Here is a 12721-nt window from a genome sequence, read left to right as displayed (position 1 = left end):
ACAATTAACTTCCACTCGATGAATCCTGATGTGGCTGAAATTCTTCATTGGAGAGCTCGAGTAATGTGGCTTCGAAGAGAGACGGAGGAGGTAAGAAATACAGCCGACATGGTCGCGGCTTAAGGCACTGCCTTCGTGGACCCTCCTCCACGCACTAAAAAGGAATTTTTTGAATGGCTTATCCTTTGCGTGATCTTGAAATGAAAATATTCGTCTTCGTCAGGGACTTGAGCCAAAACTTTTCAAACTATCAAAATATTTAAAATAATTTCCAAAGATTGCGAAAGAGACGTTTTTCCCAAAAGAGATAAAATAAAAATAATATTTCAGAGTCACCTGAATGTCTCTACACAGTATAGGTAAGATACGGTATTGGAATACGTAGGCATGAATTACACTAATTGGCTTAAATTCGATAATAAGTTTTTACCCTGAATTCCATACACACACTAAGTAAATTTTAAACTATCCTAACGAGTTCAAGCATAAAAAATACATTCACTCATTTTTAGAAGATTGAATCAGCCATCTTTCATTGATATACCATATATGAAAATACTTTCAAGAATGTTGTAAAACACGTAGTACCTACACCCCATTACGATTCGAAGATTTGTATACTGCAGCCATCCATTTCTCCCTATCCCAAGCAATTTTTTTATCTCTCGGAGGCTCTTCTTCCGCGCATCCTTCTTGATCAAGAATGCTGATATCTTAAATACCAAAATTGTAAATTTGCTAATTGAATGTCAGTTTCTCGAACTGAAATCATGAAATAAGAGGGGGATCACTTTATTGTCTGAGATATTACATTCGATCTTGAATTTTAATTTTATTAATTTATCTCCTCGTAGTGGCCGTTAATTAAATGCAACATCTTCGTAGATTAATTTAAATGAAGGGTTAGGGTAAGCTAAATATGTGGAATTGGGATATAATCATATGAAAGTTGAGCTAAAAGGTTGGGTGAAAGATATAGGAAAAGGGTTGCAGCAGACATTATTCTCTTTGATCCGCAATGTCATCACTGAACAAGCTTACGATTACGAGCACAGTTCAGTTTAGGCCCACGTCTATTGACCCAATTTTCAAGCTCCCTTGATCGTGTTCATCAGTTCCCAATGAGTTTTTGAGGAATGTAGGTGGAGTATAACTGTATTCGCCGATAATCTCCGTAATTGTCAACAATTAACAACGAGATGAATCAATAATTTTAATGGATATCTGTTTAATATTTCAAACCTACGAACTCCCATCAATAGCATTGAAATTTTCAAGTGGGACCGAAGGGTAAGTTTTGTAAGTAAATATTTCCAAGATAAATCCTCAAGTTTGTTTTATTTTTACAACTTAATTTCTAGCCAATTGCTCCAAACTAACCCCACACTAATTGCATACTCACTTACATTTTCTAAAATCTCTTTCCCCGCAGTGAGATAGAAGATATGTATAATGTAATAGAGATAAAAAAACAACCAGAAATCATCTATTATAAGGTGTTTTAGGAATTCCATTAATCATTAACAAAAAAAATATCCCATATTTTATATTCTAAAGCGCAGACTTCAAGTTTTCAACTTGAATGTTTTTCCATCTAAATAAAAACAGTTTTCCGAGTCATAACGGCAACATCTATAAATAATGTGTAAACTCAAAATAATCAAAGCATTACAGAACAAACTTGCAAACAGTAGAGTATTTATTATTTTTTCCTCAAGAGGTGATGCACTTTCCGCCGCGGATTAGAGAAAACAATTGACTGGATAACACGAATTAACAAGTTAAGGAAAATGTGGAAAACTTCAAGCACACTTTCCTACAGGTTAAAGCTATATTCAGAGAATATACTCAATTTCTTACGAAATCAAATAGTTTTGCTTCAAAAAATGCTGTTCCAGCGAGAGCGTTATTATCCGTCCTTTCACCACCTTCTGAGTGCATCATGTACACAATGCACAAAGCCTTTCACACGGCTGCGAGACGGATGACCTCCCTTGATCCGGATGACTAGGTCCCTTGCGTTTCATCCAGCAGAGGATGAACGTAGAATTAGTTCAACGCGCGCGGAGGATATGTCAACAGTTTTCCCCGTTGTAGCGTTACTCTGACCGGGCTATATCCTGCCAAAATTCCTCGGGATCAAACCAAGGGAGCACATCTCGCTGCAGAATATTAATTTTCACCTTCGATTTGCGCCCGACTAGATCTGATCTCCTTCTTGTACCCTCCGAATATAGTATAAAATGATCCGTTTACTGCCAATATCTGTGAAAACTGAAAATTGATAATCCACCATATTGTAAAATGACCGCATTTTTTATACTTTACATATCACAGTAATTGTTTACCTAATCATTTATTAATTTCTAAGTTCCTCTTCCAAAATAAATTCGTAAATGACACTCTTGCCGTGTATTACACGTCGAAAAACACATTTAATAAAATTACTCTTTGTGGTTCATTAATATAGTCTGAACAAATAGCGAGTCAAGAGACAAAATATAACGAGAGTATTTCGGGTCCCTAAAATAGCAGAAAATGATATCTTGGCAGCCAATATCTAGGGTAACTAAGCGTAAACATAAAAAAATCGCCATATTGAAAATCGCGGTACTGCGGGACAAACCGCTTGGATTGGTGCCCTGGAATTTCCTACCGAGGGGCATGCTTCTATCAAAATCTGATGTATTTCCTCAAATTCTCGGTCGACGAGCCGATATTCACCCTCTGCGACGCGGAACATAGACCCGCACTCAGGGGCCCTATTAGCCTGTTTGCGCGGTCTGTTGTTTCAGCAGGCGAGTGTGTCACGTTCATGTGTACCGTGAGTAGGCGTGCGTGCAGCCATGACTTGCTCGTCGATTGACTCGTTTCCAAGTGAGAGTTTGCTCGCTTTGCTCCGAAAGCTCCGAAATGCCGAAGGGTCGAGTCGGACGACTTCAGGACACACACAATCCCACCAAACGATCCGAGCGTGTTTGATGCAAGCAAAATACATAGTACTACTCACGAAACCGTATCACTTCAAAACAAACGGCCAAATCCGCTGGCGACCGATTTCGCGAAAGGAAATTCTAGGGACCAAAATGATAACACCCCCCAAGGCACCCACGCCGGTTTCTTTGGTGCGATGCAGACGGCGACCAGCGTGGACATCGATCAGGCGTCAAAAGATGCAGCCGTGTTGCAGCGATGGAGTGAATCCTAGGTATTGGGAGAAACTAGTATGGTCCTTGACATGTTGGAAAATTGGACTTGTGCCGAACCAATCGAATTGAATAAACATATACACATAACAGGAGACTTAGATGTGCAAATTACGAAGAATTTGCATTAATAAATAATTAATTAATTGTTGGAACAAGAAAACTAACAGTCAGTTTTTGAAATTGGATGGTTTTTACTAAAATTGTAAGATGCATGCAGTTTTTAGAGTTGTAAGACATTGGTCAGTATTAAATACTGTTTTTTTTAGCCCATTCAAAGCGAATTAAAAATACTGTAAAAAACATAATTAGATTGTGAAAAAGGATCTTAAAATAAGTATGAACGATGATGGTGATCCGCAGAGGAATGACTTCACATAATGTATTCACATTCTTGAAAAACGGAGAAGTTAATTCCTAATAATACAGCACAAAATAATCCTTGAATAGTTTAACGATAATTCTAGTTTTGTTTTGTTTTAGTTGCAATACCATGGTATTTATAATGGTATTTAGCCATCATAATAATGTTTTATTTTAGCTGCAATTACCATGATATTTATTATAGTATTTTTATTATTACTGTTTTATTACAGCTTATTTCCATAAATAAATCATTATACATATGTACTTGAACTAAGAAGTTGAATGACCCTTTATTCCTCGTCATTCTGCTTTATTTAAGGCTGAGATACGGCAGAGCTTAGTGGAAATCTCTATATAACCAGCAAGAATTCTTTCCTATTTGTATCGTTGTTTCCCTAGCACGAGCGACAAACATTGTAGCATGATAATATATACTTTAACAAGCCATTCGCAGCGTGCGGCTGCTGCTTAACCTAAACTACTCCACAGAAATAATGCGACACAGAGCTAGAAGAAGAGCAGGCGGTAATGCTTACGATCTCACCAAAGGCGGCGGCATCGCATCCCTTCATTTGCATACATCTACCCGTTACTCTCCAAATTCCGCCAACTCTGTGAGTTTTAAGGGCATTAAACGCCAAAGAATGGAGCACGTGCTTACATAATTCGTGTGCCTTCCCGAGGAAGCTCTATGAATGAGACGTAACGTCGCTAATGCACGATTCGCAGTGTCTCCGCTAGGAACATCATTGGGATGAAAAACAATGTTCATTCAAAGCAGTGAACGGACGGATGTTGATATTTTTCGCTACTGTGCCTACACTCATGAAAACGATTATTTAAATAGCAAAAAACGGTCAAACTTTCCAGAAAGGCCCTGTGCCCTTTCTTAAGCAGGCGACAAAAAATATTTTTTTAAGTCATTCCTAAATATTTCATGGAGAAAACTTTTCGGATTTTCCAGGCCCTTAAGCGTGTAAATGTAATTAAAAGAAAAGATTGGGAGAAATTGCAGTCATGACATGGATGACAAGGGGTCAAATAAGAATCGATTAAAACAAAATTTGTGCGTGGATATACCGTGTTGCTAAATCAATGAAATATATTTAAATAACATGTAAAAATGTGCGCAAGAGAAATTAAGTAAAACTGACTTAGGAAAATTGATTTCAGCCTTATCTTGGCCAATAAAACAAAATAGCTCATTATCTCCCAGAGAAAATTTCAAAGGTTGGTTGTTACTACATAGCGCAGAAGTATTGAAACTGGCCTCCACTTGGGTGGATATCTACAGTACTAAGGTCAGCACATTAAGTGTCAATCACCAAATTTGGCAAAATTGGCGTTGACTATTACGATTGAAAAATAGAATTAAAGATGAGAATATTCGCAGTGGACTTATAGTAATGAATCGAGGGGCGGACATTGAGAAGTGGGAGGTCGAAATGGGATCAGGGTGGAACAAATGAGTCTCACCGCGCGATCCCTTCAAACTCGCTGCGCCGCCGCCATGAATTTTCTAGTGTGCTCGATTGGAAGATTGACGATGGAGGTGACTAGTTCATATACCCCGACTGCCAATTCCTGATTCCTCCCCATCCCACGAACCCTTTCCTGTTTCCCCTCCATCAACCCGTCCGCCCCCACCACTAACCATTAAGCGCTTAATTAACTCTCGCAGAACGCCGCCGCTCATGCGTGTTTTGTTTTCCAATGTCGATTGGTACAAATTCGCTCCTTATGCCCCCCTATGGTCCCTCTCCCTCAACCGACAACACCACAGAGCCTTGTTGCGACCCGCCCCCGTCATTTGTCTCCATCTCGCGCGGAGATTCAATCGCGCGGAGGAATCTCTCTCTTCTTGTTGCGGTGAGCGATGTTTCTTTTTTTTAATTCAGAGCGCGTCGGAGTCAGCACCGATTCCGCGGTCTACCAACCACGCGACAATGCGATATGATGCCTCTACACTCCTCTTAAGTACAGTGGCACGAGTTGAGACATTATGTCATGACCGTATTAAAAGAAAATAACTTCGTAATGCGCACTTTCTGATGAATTCACGCGCGACGCGTTTCGGGTAGTGACTTCATAAAATAATGAGGGAACAGTAAAGAAACTCGTGGGCAAAACTAGACTCATAGATAGCCTTGTACATAGACATCAAACATGAGACCTATTATACCCATGTAGAATATTAGCCAATTCGAATTGAAATTACATATCTTTTCTAGAAACAAATAAAAATCCCAACGAAGATGAAAAAAATTTACTGCGCATACTTTTACGTTTTTATAATCGACATCTACATTCTTCGTTAATAATAAGACATTATTTGTTTCATAATACATCTACATTCTACCCAGCGAGCCTCCTCAATAAATGTCAGGACTGGACGCCAGCTGTAAATAAATAAAAAGCAAATACCCTAAGAAAGTTCCGCCGAGGATTTGAAAAAGTCTTTTACTGTCCAGGGAAACACGACTTCTCATACCTATCTGATCGGCAACATATCTCTCTTAATTTACCGTTTCTGTCGGACCTGGACATATAGTGGGGTTCAAAAATGATGCTCTCCTGAAACGTATCTTTTCTCAGTTGGTCAGGCATTCTAATCCTGGCGCGCAACCTCCAAGTCTCTAGCGGCTCCCAAGATGAGTAATCAACAAGAGTTCTCGCGTTAAAATGAGATCTCCTAATGAAGGTTATTCTCACATGACTTTGAATATCTGAACGCAGCTGCCTACATATGGACCCTCCAAATCTGAAAACTAGCTAGAACTAAAAATAGCGCTCTCAAGTTTGATATGAAACGTGCATATACTCCACTTCAGTCTCATCCAAGCTCATAAATATATATATTTTTTGAATGAATTCCTAGTACAATTAGAGCAAAAAAAATGCCTGATGTCATCTTTAAACTATGAACTGCACCCTTTCGAGTATTTAAAAAAGAATAATTTAAATATGATGATATACAAGAAATAGTACCCAAGTGTATAAATAGTATATTTTTTCATACTAGTGTAATTGTTTTTTAATTGCTTGTAATTAATTAATAGTAGTTCATCGTGGTTTTACCGCAATCATTCGTTATTTATTTGTCTATTAAGGGAATGCACCCAATTGTCCCCACAAGATGGCATTTGCACTCCGAAATGTGATGGAAAATGACATTTTTCCAATGCAATGCCCTTTATCCCTACGATTCCTACTTAGACAATCCTAATGTCGTTTCCTTCTTTAGCACTTTAACATAAGAGTACCTTCTCGCTACACACGTTCGAACTCAATAACTGAGCATTCTCTTTACCACTGTCTTTACGCCATAACGAATTCTCTCCCGACTGATAATCCCTTTTCTTTATCAATTAAACTTTTTACTGTCTTGGCAACATTTTCTATAGCGCATTATTAGCAAGTAAATTGGTATATATCTATTTGTTTTTATTACAGTTTAAGTTGCAAAATAATTAGTTTGTTTCATTTTTATTGTTATAAGTGCTGAAATATGCATTCTTGCTGCAAGTGAAACATTTTCTTTATAATAAAAACAATGGATGAATGTGGTAAAATCACTAAATATAAATCGCTTGTAATAAAAAAATGTGATGGTAATAAACACATATAAAGAGCTATAGATACATGAGTTTATTTTGAGAAATACATTGAGGTGAATGGAGAATAATCCTCTCAGGTGAACATTGACTTTGAGTCACGATGCTTTAATCCAAACGGAAATTTTTGTCTCAGCCATTTGTCTGAATAATCGCTACTAATTTTGAGCCAGCCACCTCGCGGGAGTAGTCCCTCCTCACCTGAATATTTTCTCTATTTGTTTGAACCGTCTCGAAAGAGCGCACGCTAACAAGACCTCCGAAATGAGAATCCCCTTAGATTTGGTATAGCGCGCCGCTCATTCGACATTAATCGCCACGGAAGTGGACCAACGGGACTTGCCCCTAAAGTCTATTAGCCCAGTTCAGAACTTTCAGCGTTGCGAGCAGAGCATGTTTTACCCAGACGTCGTCGTACCCTCTAGTATGACCTCATAATTACCGCACGGTCTGGGTTTGTTAGTTTCCCCCGGGCCGTGACCAGACCTCCGGAGAAATAAAGGGATCCCAGGCGCGGCCTTTGTTTGCCGTTCCTTTGTTATTTCAAATACTCTATCCACATCGGGGAAGTGTTTTTTTTTGCCCTCTTTTAAAATTCATTAAGGGAGCAAAAATGTATGCGTTCCCGCCTTCCTAAGCCTTTCGTTTTCGGTCATATAGCCTCTTCTCCCTGTTGCTAGTTTCACTTGCCAGGCTATTTCCACCGATAGCTTTACAGGTCGCTCCCTAGCATTATCGGTCGCGTAATAGCTATGGGAACACAAACACCTACTGCGGGACAAACTCTCACTGATTCATAGCTTCTTTAACAAAAAATATTCAATTTGAGTGAAAGGTCAACAAATGTCGAGCGTCCAAAATTTCTAGCGACCGGTAGCAAAAGTTCACGTTAAAGAGAAGACGGGACAACTTAGTTGGCCACATGAGGCATGATGCCCTGATGAAAACAATCGTAGAAGGACAGGTGGAAGGAAAGAAGGGCAAGGGACCTCCACGAATGTGTTACATAGGACAGGCTATAAACGATGTAAAAGAGAAGAAATACGTCACTGTAAAAAGACTAGCGGAAAGGAGAGTGGAATGGAAAGCTGTTTGAAACCAATCCAATAATTTATAAAATATGCCTATGATGAATGTCGTAAGGTACCTACTAGCCCAAACACTGCGGATTCAATGAAGAGCGCACTGAAATTGAGAAAAAATAACACATTCCTTGTGACCTAGGGTGACATCATCTGAGGCGTTCTTCTCTAAGTAAGGGTATGAAGAATCCATGCATTTCTATTCCATAGAAAACTTTGTTCTGAGTTCAATTCTTAAAAAAGAGATTGCTGCTTTTTTTAGAACCACCATCGTCTACCAATTTAGTTTTCCATTCACCTAAGCAACTAAGTATCCCAAACATTCACTTTTCCAGCACCCTGGAAACAAGGAAAAATCACATTTATCCCTTTGAACGAGAATCGATTATTTCCATCGTTTCCCCAAAAGATTTTGGGGCAAAAAATATTCCTTAAGAGTCCTGGTTGTTCACACCCCACGACTCGGGACCAATCGGAACGAATCTGCCGTGAAATTTTGCCCGCCAAGCATGGAAGGCAGAAAATTAAAACGGCGGCTCGCGGATGGATAAGCGACGAGGCGAGGGAGGCATTATCTGCCCGCCGCCATCCCTATTAGTCACACAGGTCGCCAAGGAAACCCGCTTCCCTCCAGCAAAACCCCGACCTAATAGCCCGAGCGGGAGAGCTTTTAATGTCCCTTTGTCCGCGCTACATTTACCCCAATGATAAGGGGATTGGGGGCGAGCCGGGGAGACGACGGTGTGCTCCCAAAGGAGAAGAGAGGACTGCTAAGGTTGCTCTACGGAGGAAGTGGGGAAGACGGTCCCTCCGATATCGGAAAAAAAGGCCCTCGCCCACTTCACACACTGCCAACTTCCAAAAAAAATAAGAAAGAGAGATGAGGATTCCTTCTTGGGCTGGCCTCCTTCGCATCCCCAACACGGTCGCTCAGTCACTGTCACACCTCGATGCCGGCAGATAATGGAATAGCCGGGATAGCGAGAGATAGCAGGAGGGACTCTCTCAGGATGCCTGTCACTCACACGTGGAGGAGGTGCTGAGGGAAAGATGAGGGTGGCGGGAAAGAGATGTCCAAAGCACCTCCAAGGATGAGGGAGGATGCAATCGCAGAGGTACTTTCAAGATGGAATTCTCCATGGATTGAGTAAAAGCTCCACGTATGTTAGTGCTATTCATCTAGGATTTTTTTACTACATCGCTCCGTTTATCTCCGGTTATTCCACCCCATTTTCACTCCTCAATGAGTTCATATTCATTATACACGATTTAAGTTTTCGCGGTGAATAATATTTTGAAACTATTTCTCGGATTTTTCACCAGGTCATTAGATGCATTTCCGGCGGCCTTTAGAAAAATGACTAATTTCTCATTTTCATTGATGTGAAATTTGACACGTTGAGATAAACAAGCCTTGAGAATGGGAAGCAAGTCGTTTTTGCGAAACGCCGGCCGAAATGAAACCAATAAGAGAGGTGCATAGCCCGAGATGAATTCATACGTACATTCATTTTGCCGTTTCGGGTGTGGGCCACGAATACTCATCATTGTGAAATAATATGTAGTGCTTTGTTTTTCAATATGCATTCATAGCAAGAATTTGAATACATAACTAATGATACTAAATAATGTAAGTTTCATGAAAAAGTTTTGTAACAAATATATGTGGAAAAACATAGCCATTATCATTATTTAAACAACTTAGTATTCAGATGATTCCGGACTGCTAACTTTTATTATGGGAGCGAGGTATCCTTGTGGGCAGAGCGGTAGGCGGAGAATTGAAATTTCCCGGGTTCAAATCCCCGGTAAAGTCTTAGGACATCCATATACAAAATCCTCCAAGAACTAGGAGGTCCAGGGAAAATAAAAAGCCCACAGATCGAGGATGTGAGGGAAAACATACTTCCCTGGCTGAGCTTGAGGTGAGCTCTACCCCCACCTATCCAAAACCAACTTTCGTGTTGTATCACTGCGTGAGCGATCAATTGTTAATCATTTCACTTGTTATTCATATTCATTATTGATCAATCGATATTCCGCGAAAATTTTCCCTTCCAACTTTCCCCTCAATTGGCTTACAAATTTAGTTTCCTTTGCGAGGAGTTCCAACATGGTCTTACTTCAACAGTGCTCCACGTTATCCCCTCTCCTGTTCTTCTGTACACATCCCTACCTCTCATCGCTTTTGATATTCGAATAGATATTCAGATAATCTCTAATTCAGACAATCTCTCTATTATTTTGAAAGCTTTCCCAGCGCCAGTTTTCGAACCATTTAAAATAGTTTAACTGGACAATATATTTAAAAATTTGATCTTCCCCATCCATCTTTTGCGAAGCCTTGACCTTCCTGCGGACATTTTTCCCATTGATGGAGTGACTGAGACCGAGCTATTTTATTATAGCGGCTGTGTTTCAAGAGCGTCATAGGTGGATGTTTCCTTCGGTAGGTTTATCTTCCCAACCAGTATTTAATTAAAACTTTCAAAAGTTACTGACGATAGTTATTTTTACAACTACATATCATAATATCAGATGATTTCATATTATGGAGCGGGCGACCATTTTGCATGCCTATATCCATCACCTCATCTCATATTCACCACCATGGTCTGGCTTACTTGTATGAATGTATTACTTATTGTTAACGATAGCTAATAGATGATAACGGTTGAGAATTGGACGCGTCGTGCAAACGATCAGTCAGTGATCAACTGTGACCTATGGGGAGAATTGCAAGCCCGGAGTTCACGTGAGATATTTGGCTTTCTTTAAATTCCACACACGAATTTTCGCACCGATCTCATGGGATACTGGTTATTCGAGAGAACCCACAGAGAAGTTTATTTCATTCTCATATTCATTTGCAATAATAAATGAATGGTGAGATTATTACGGAATTACTCAAACGATAAATAAATGAAAAATAAGCAATATATCATGCATTGTATTTTACCACATACGCTGGTTTCTTCACCAAAAAATAGAAGTATTTAACTGCTACATTTTAAACTGAACACAAAATCACTTTATTAACATATTGTGGTCTGTACGATATCTTTTTTTATCAGTCGATGTACTGCTCATTATATCTCTACTGAAAAAGTTGACTTTATTCAGCATTCAGTTGAGTTCAGCTTTAGAAACAACGAAAGGCCATGTTGTTCTCTTAAGATGAAAATCAATGATGCTCTGTGGTTCATAATTTTTAAGCATGGAATACATGAAAAAGGTCAATTAAAATCTTCTTAGTGCTTTGATGTTCATCCAGGAGGCCCTAAGTAAGGATATACATGTTCATCTTTCTGTAAATTTGATAAGAATCTTAATGAAGAATTATCAAGCGTTGAAGCTTATTGATAATTTTTACTCTAAGATCAAAAAGTACAAGATAGCAGTAGTCTAAGTGTGCAAAAATTAATGAGTAGGCAAGTTGACTCAGTACATGGATAGGTAGTAGATGTTTGTGGAGTTCCAATTGATGGAGATTATCTTTATTTGAAACGTATAGACGTACAAGATACTCATAGCGCTACTCAGAGACTATATTCGATCAGACTTAGTATGCTTGAAACTTTTAAAGACATTAGAATTAAATCACAAGGCTGAGTTAAAATTTCCAATTTTCAACATTCGTCAATTTATTTTTTCATGATAAAATATTTAATTATGAAAACTTATTTTTCTCATACAATTCATTCTTTACTCTTACTCAAAATCTATGATTTATTCGCGAATAAATAGTGGATGACTGTGAATAGTTCATTCAGTTGGCGCAGACAGGTAACGTCGAAAAAAAAGCACTCCTGTCAGGCGCAGGCGGTAATGGAATCCACGCTCGAAATTCAAAAAAAGTAATCACATTCATCCGGGAAAAAATGCTCCGATAAGGAAAATGAAACGATATAGGTGTCACGAGGAACTGCAGATAGCTCAGGAAAAATATCGGAACGAAATACGCAAGCTTGTTATGCGAACGCGGAATCGACTATGAAAGGGGTTCTCCCAATTCCACGCCGTGAAAGGCTTAATTTATTTGCAAGCAACGCGGTTTAAAAGGGATTTATTTATTTTTTTCGGGGCACTGGTGGAAATGGATTGGAATGGATTGGCTGAAAGACCTCTCACCCAATTTTATTTGGCACGTCGTCGTCCGCGGAGGGTTTTGATCCCTTCCCCCCAACGTGCCGCCAACGTTCCCCCAACGTGAAAGACCGCACAAGAGTGATTCCGCTGAAAGCGGCGCTGCGGCAACTAAATAGGGAAAATACGCTAGGAAAATCGGGGGAATCCCTCTTTTCTGCCCACTTCAGCCCCGAATGTATCTGACGGGATAAACCACCCGCACGTCGTCCGAAATCAATGCCTATCGCCGGATACGCGAGAAACGTCAGCGCTTTTGCGAGCTCATGTCTGGGGAAGGGAGAAAGAGATATAGTTCCGATTGCAG

The 12721-nt window shown here is 39.6% G+C and overlaps 1 protein-coding gene across 1 annotated transcript in view; it reads left to right on the top strand.

Annotated features, from left to right (window-relative positions):
- The window catches only part of LOC124157163, a 373770-nt gene that overhangs the window by 253671 nt on the left and 107378 nt on the right, over nucleotides 1-12721 (top strand). The gene's annotated exons all lie outside the window — the stretch shown is intronic.

The sequence above is a fragment of the Ischnura elegans genome, chromosome 4 (assembly GCF_921293095.1).
Source record: "Ischnura elegans chromosome 4, ioIscEleg1.1, whole genome shotgun sequence".
Lineage (NCBI taxonomy): Eukaryota > Metazoa > Arthropoda > Insecta > Odonata > Coenagrionidae > Ischnura > Ischnura elegans.
Note: the sequence above shows the minus strand (reverse complement) of the source record. Positions and strands in the feature narration are given on the sequence as shown.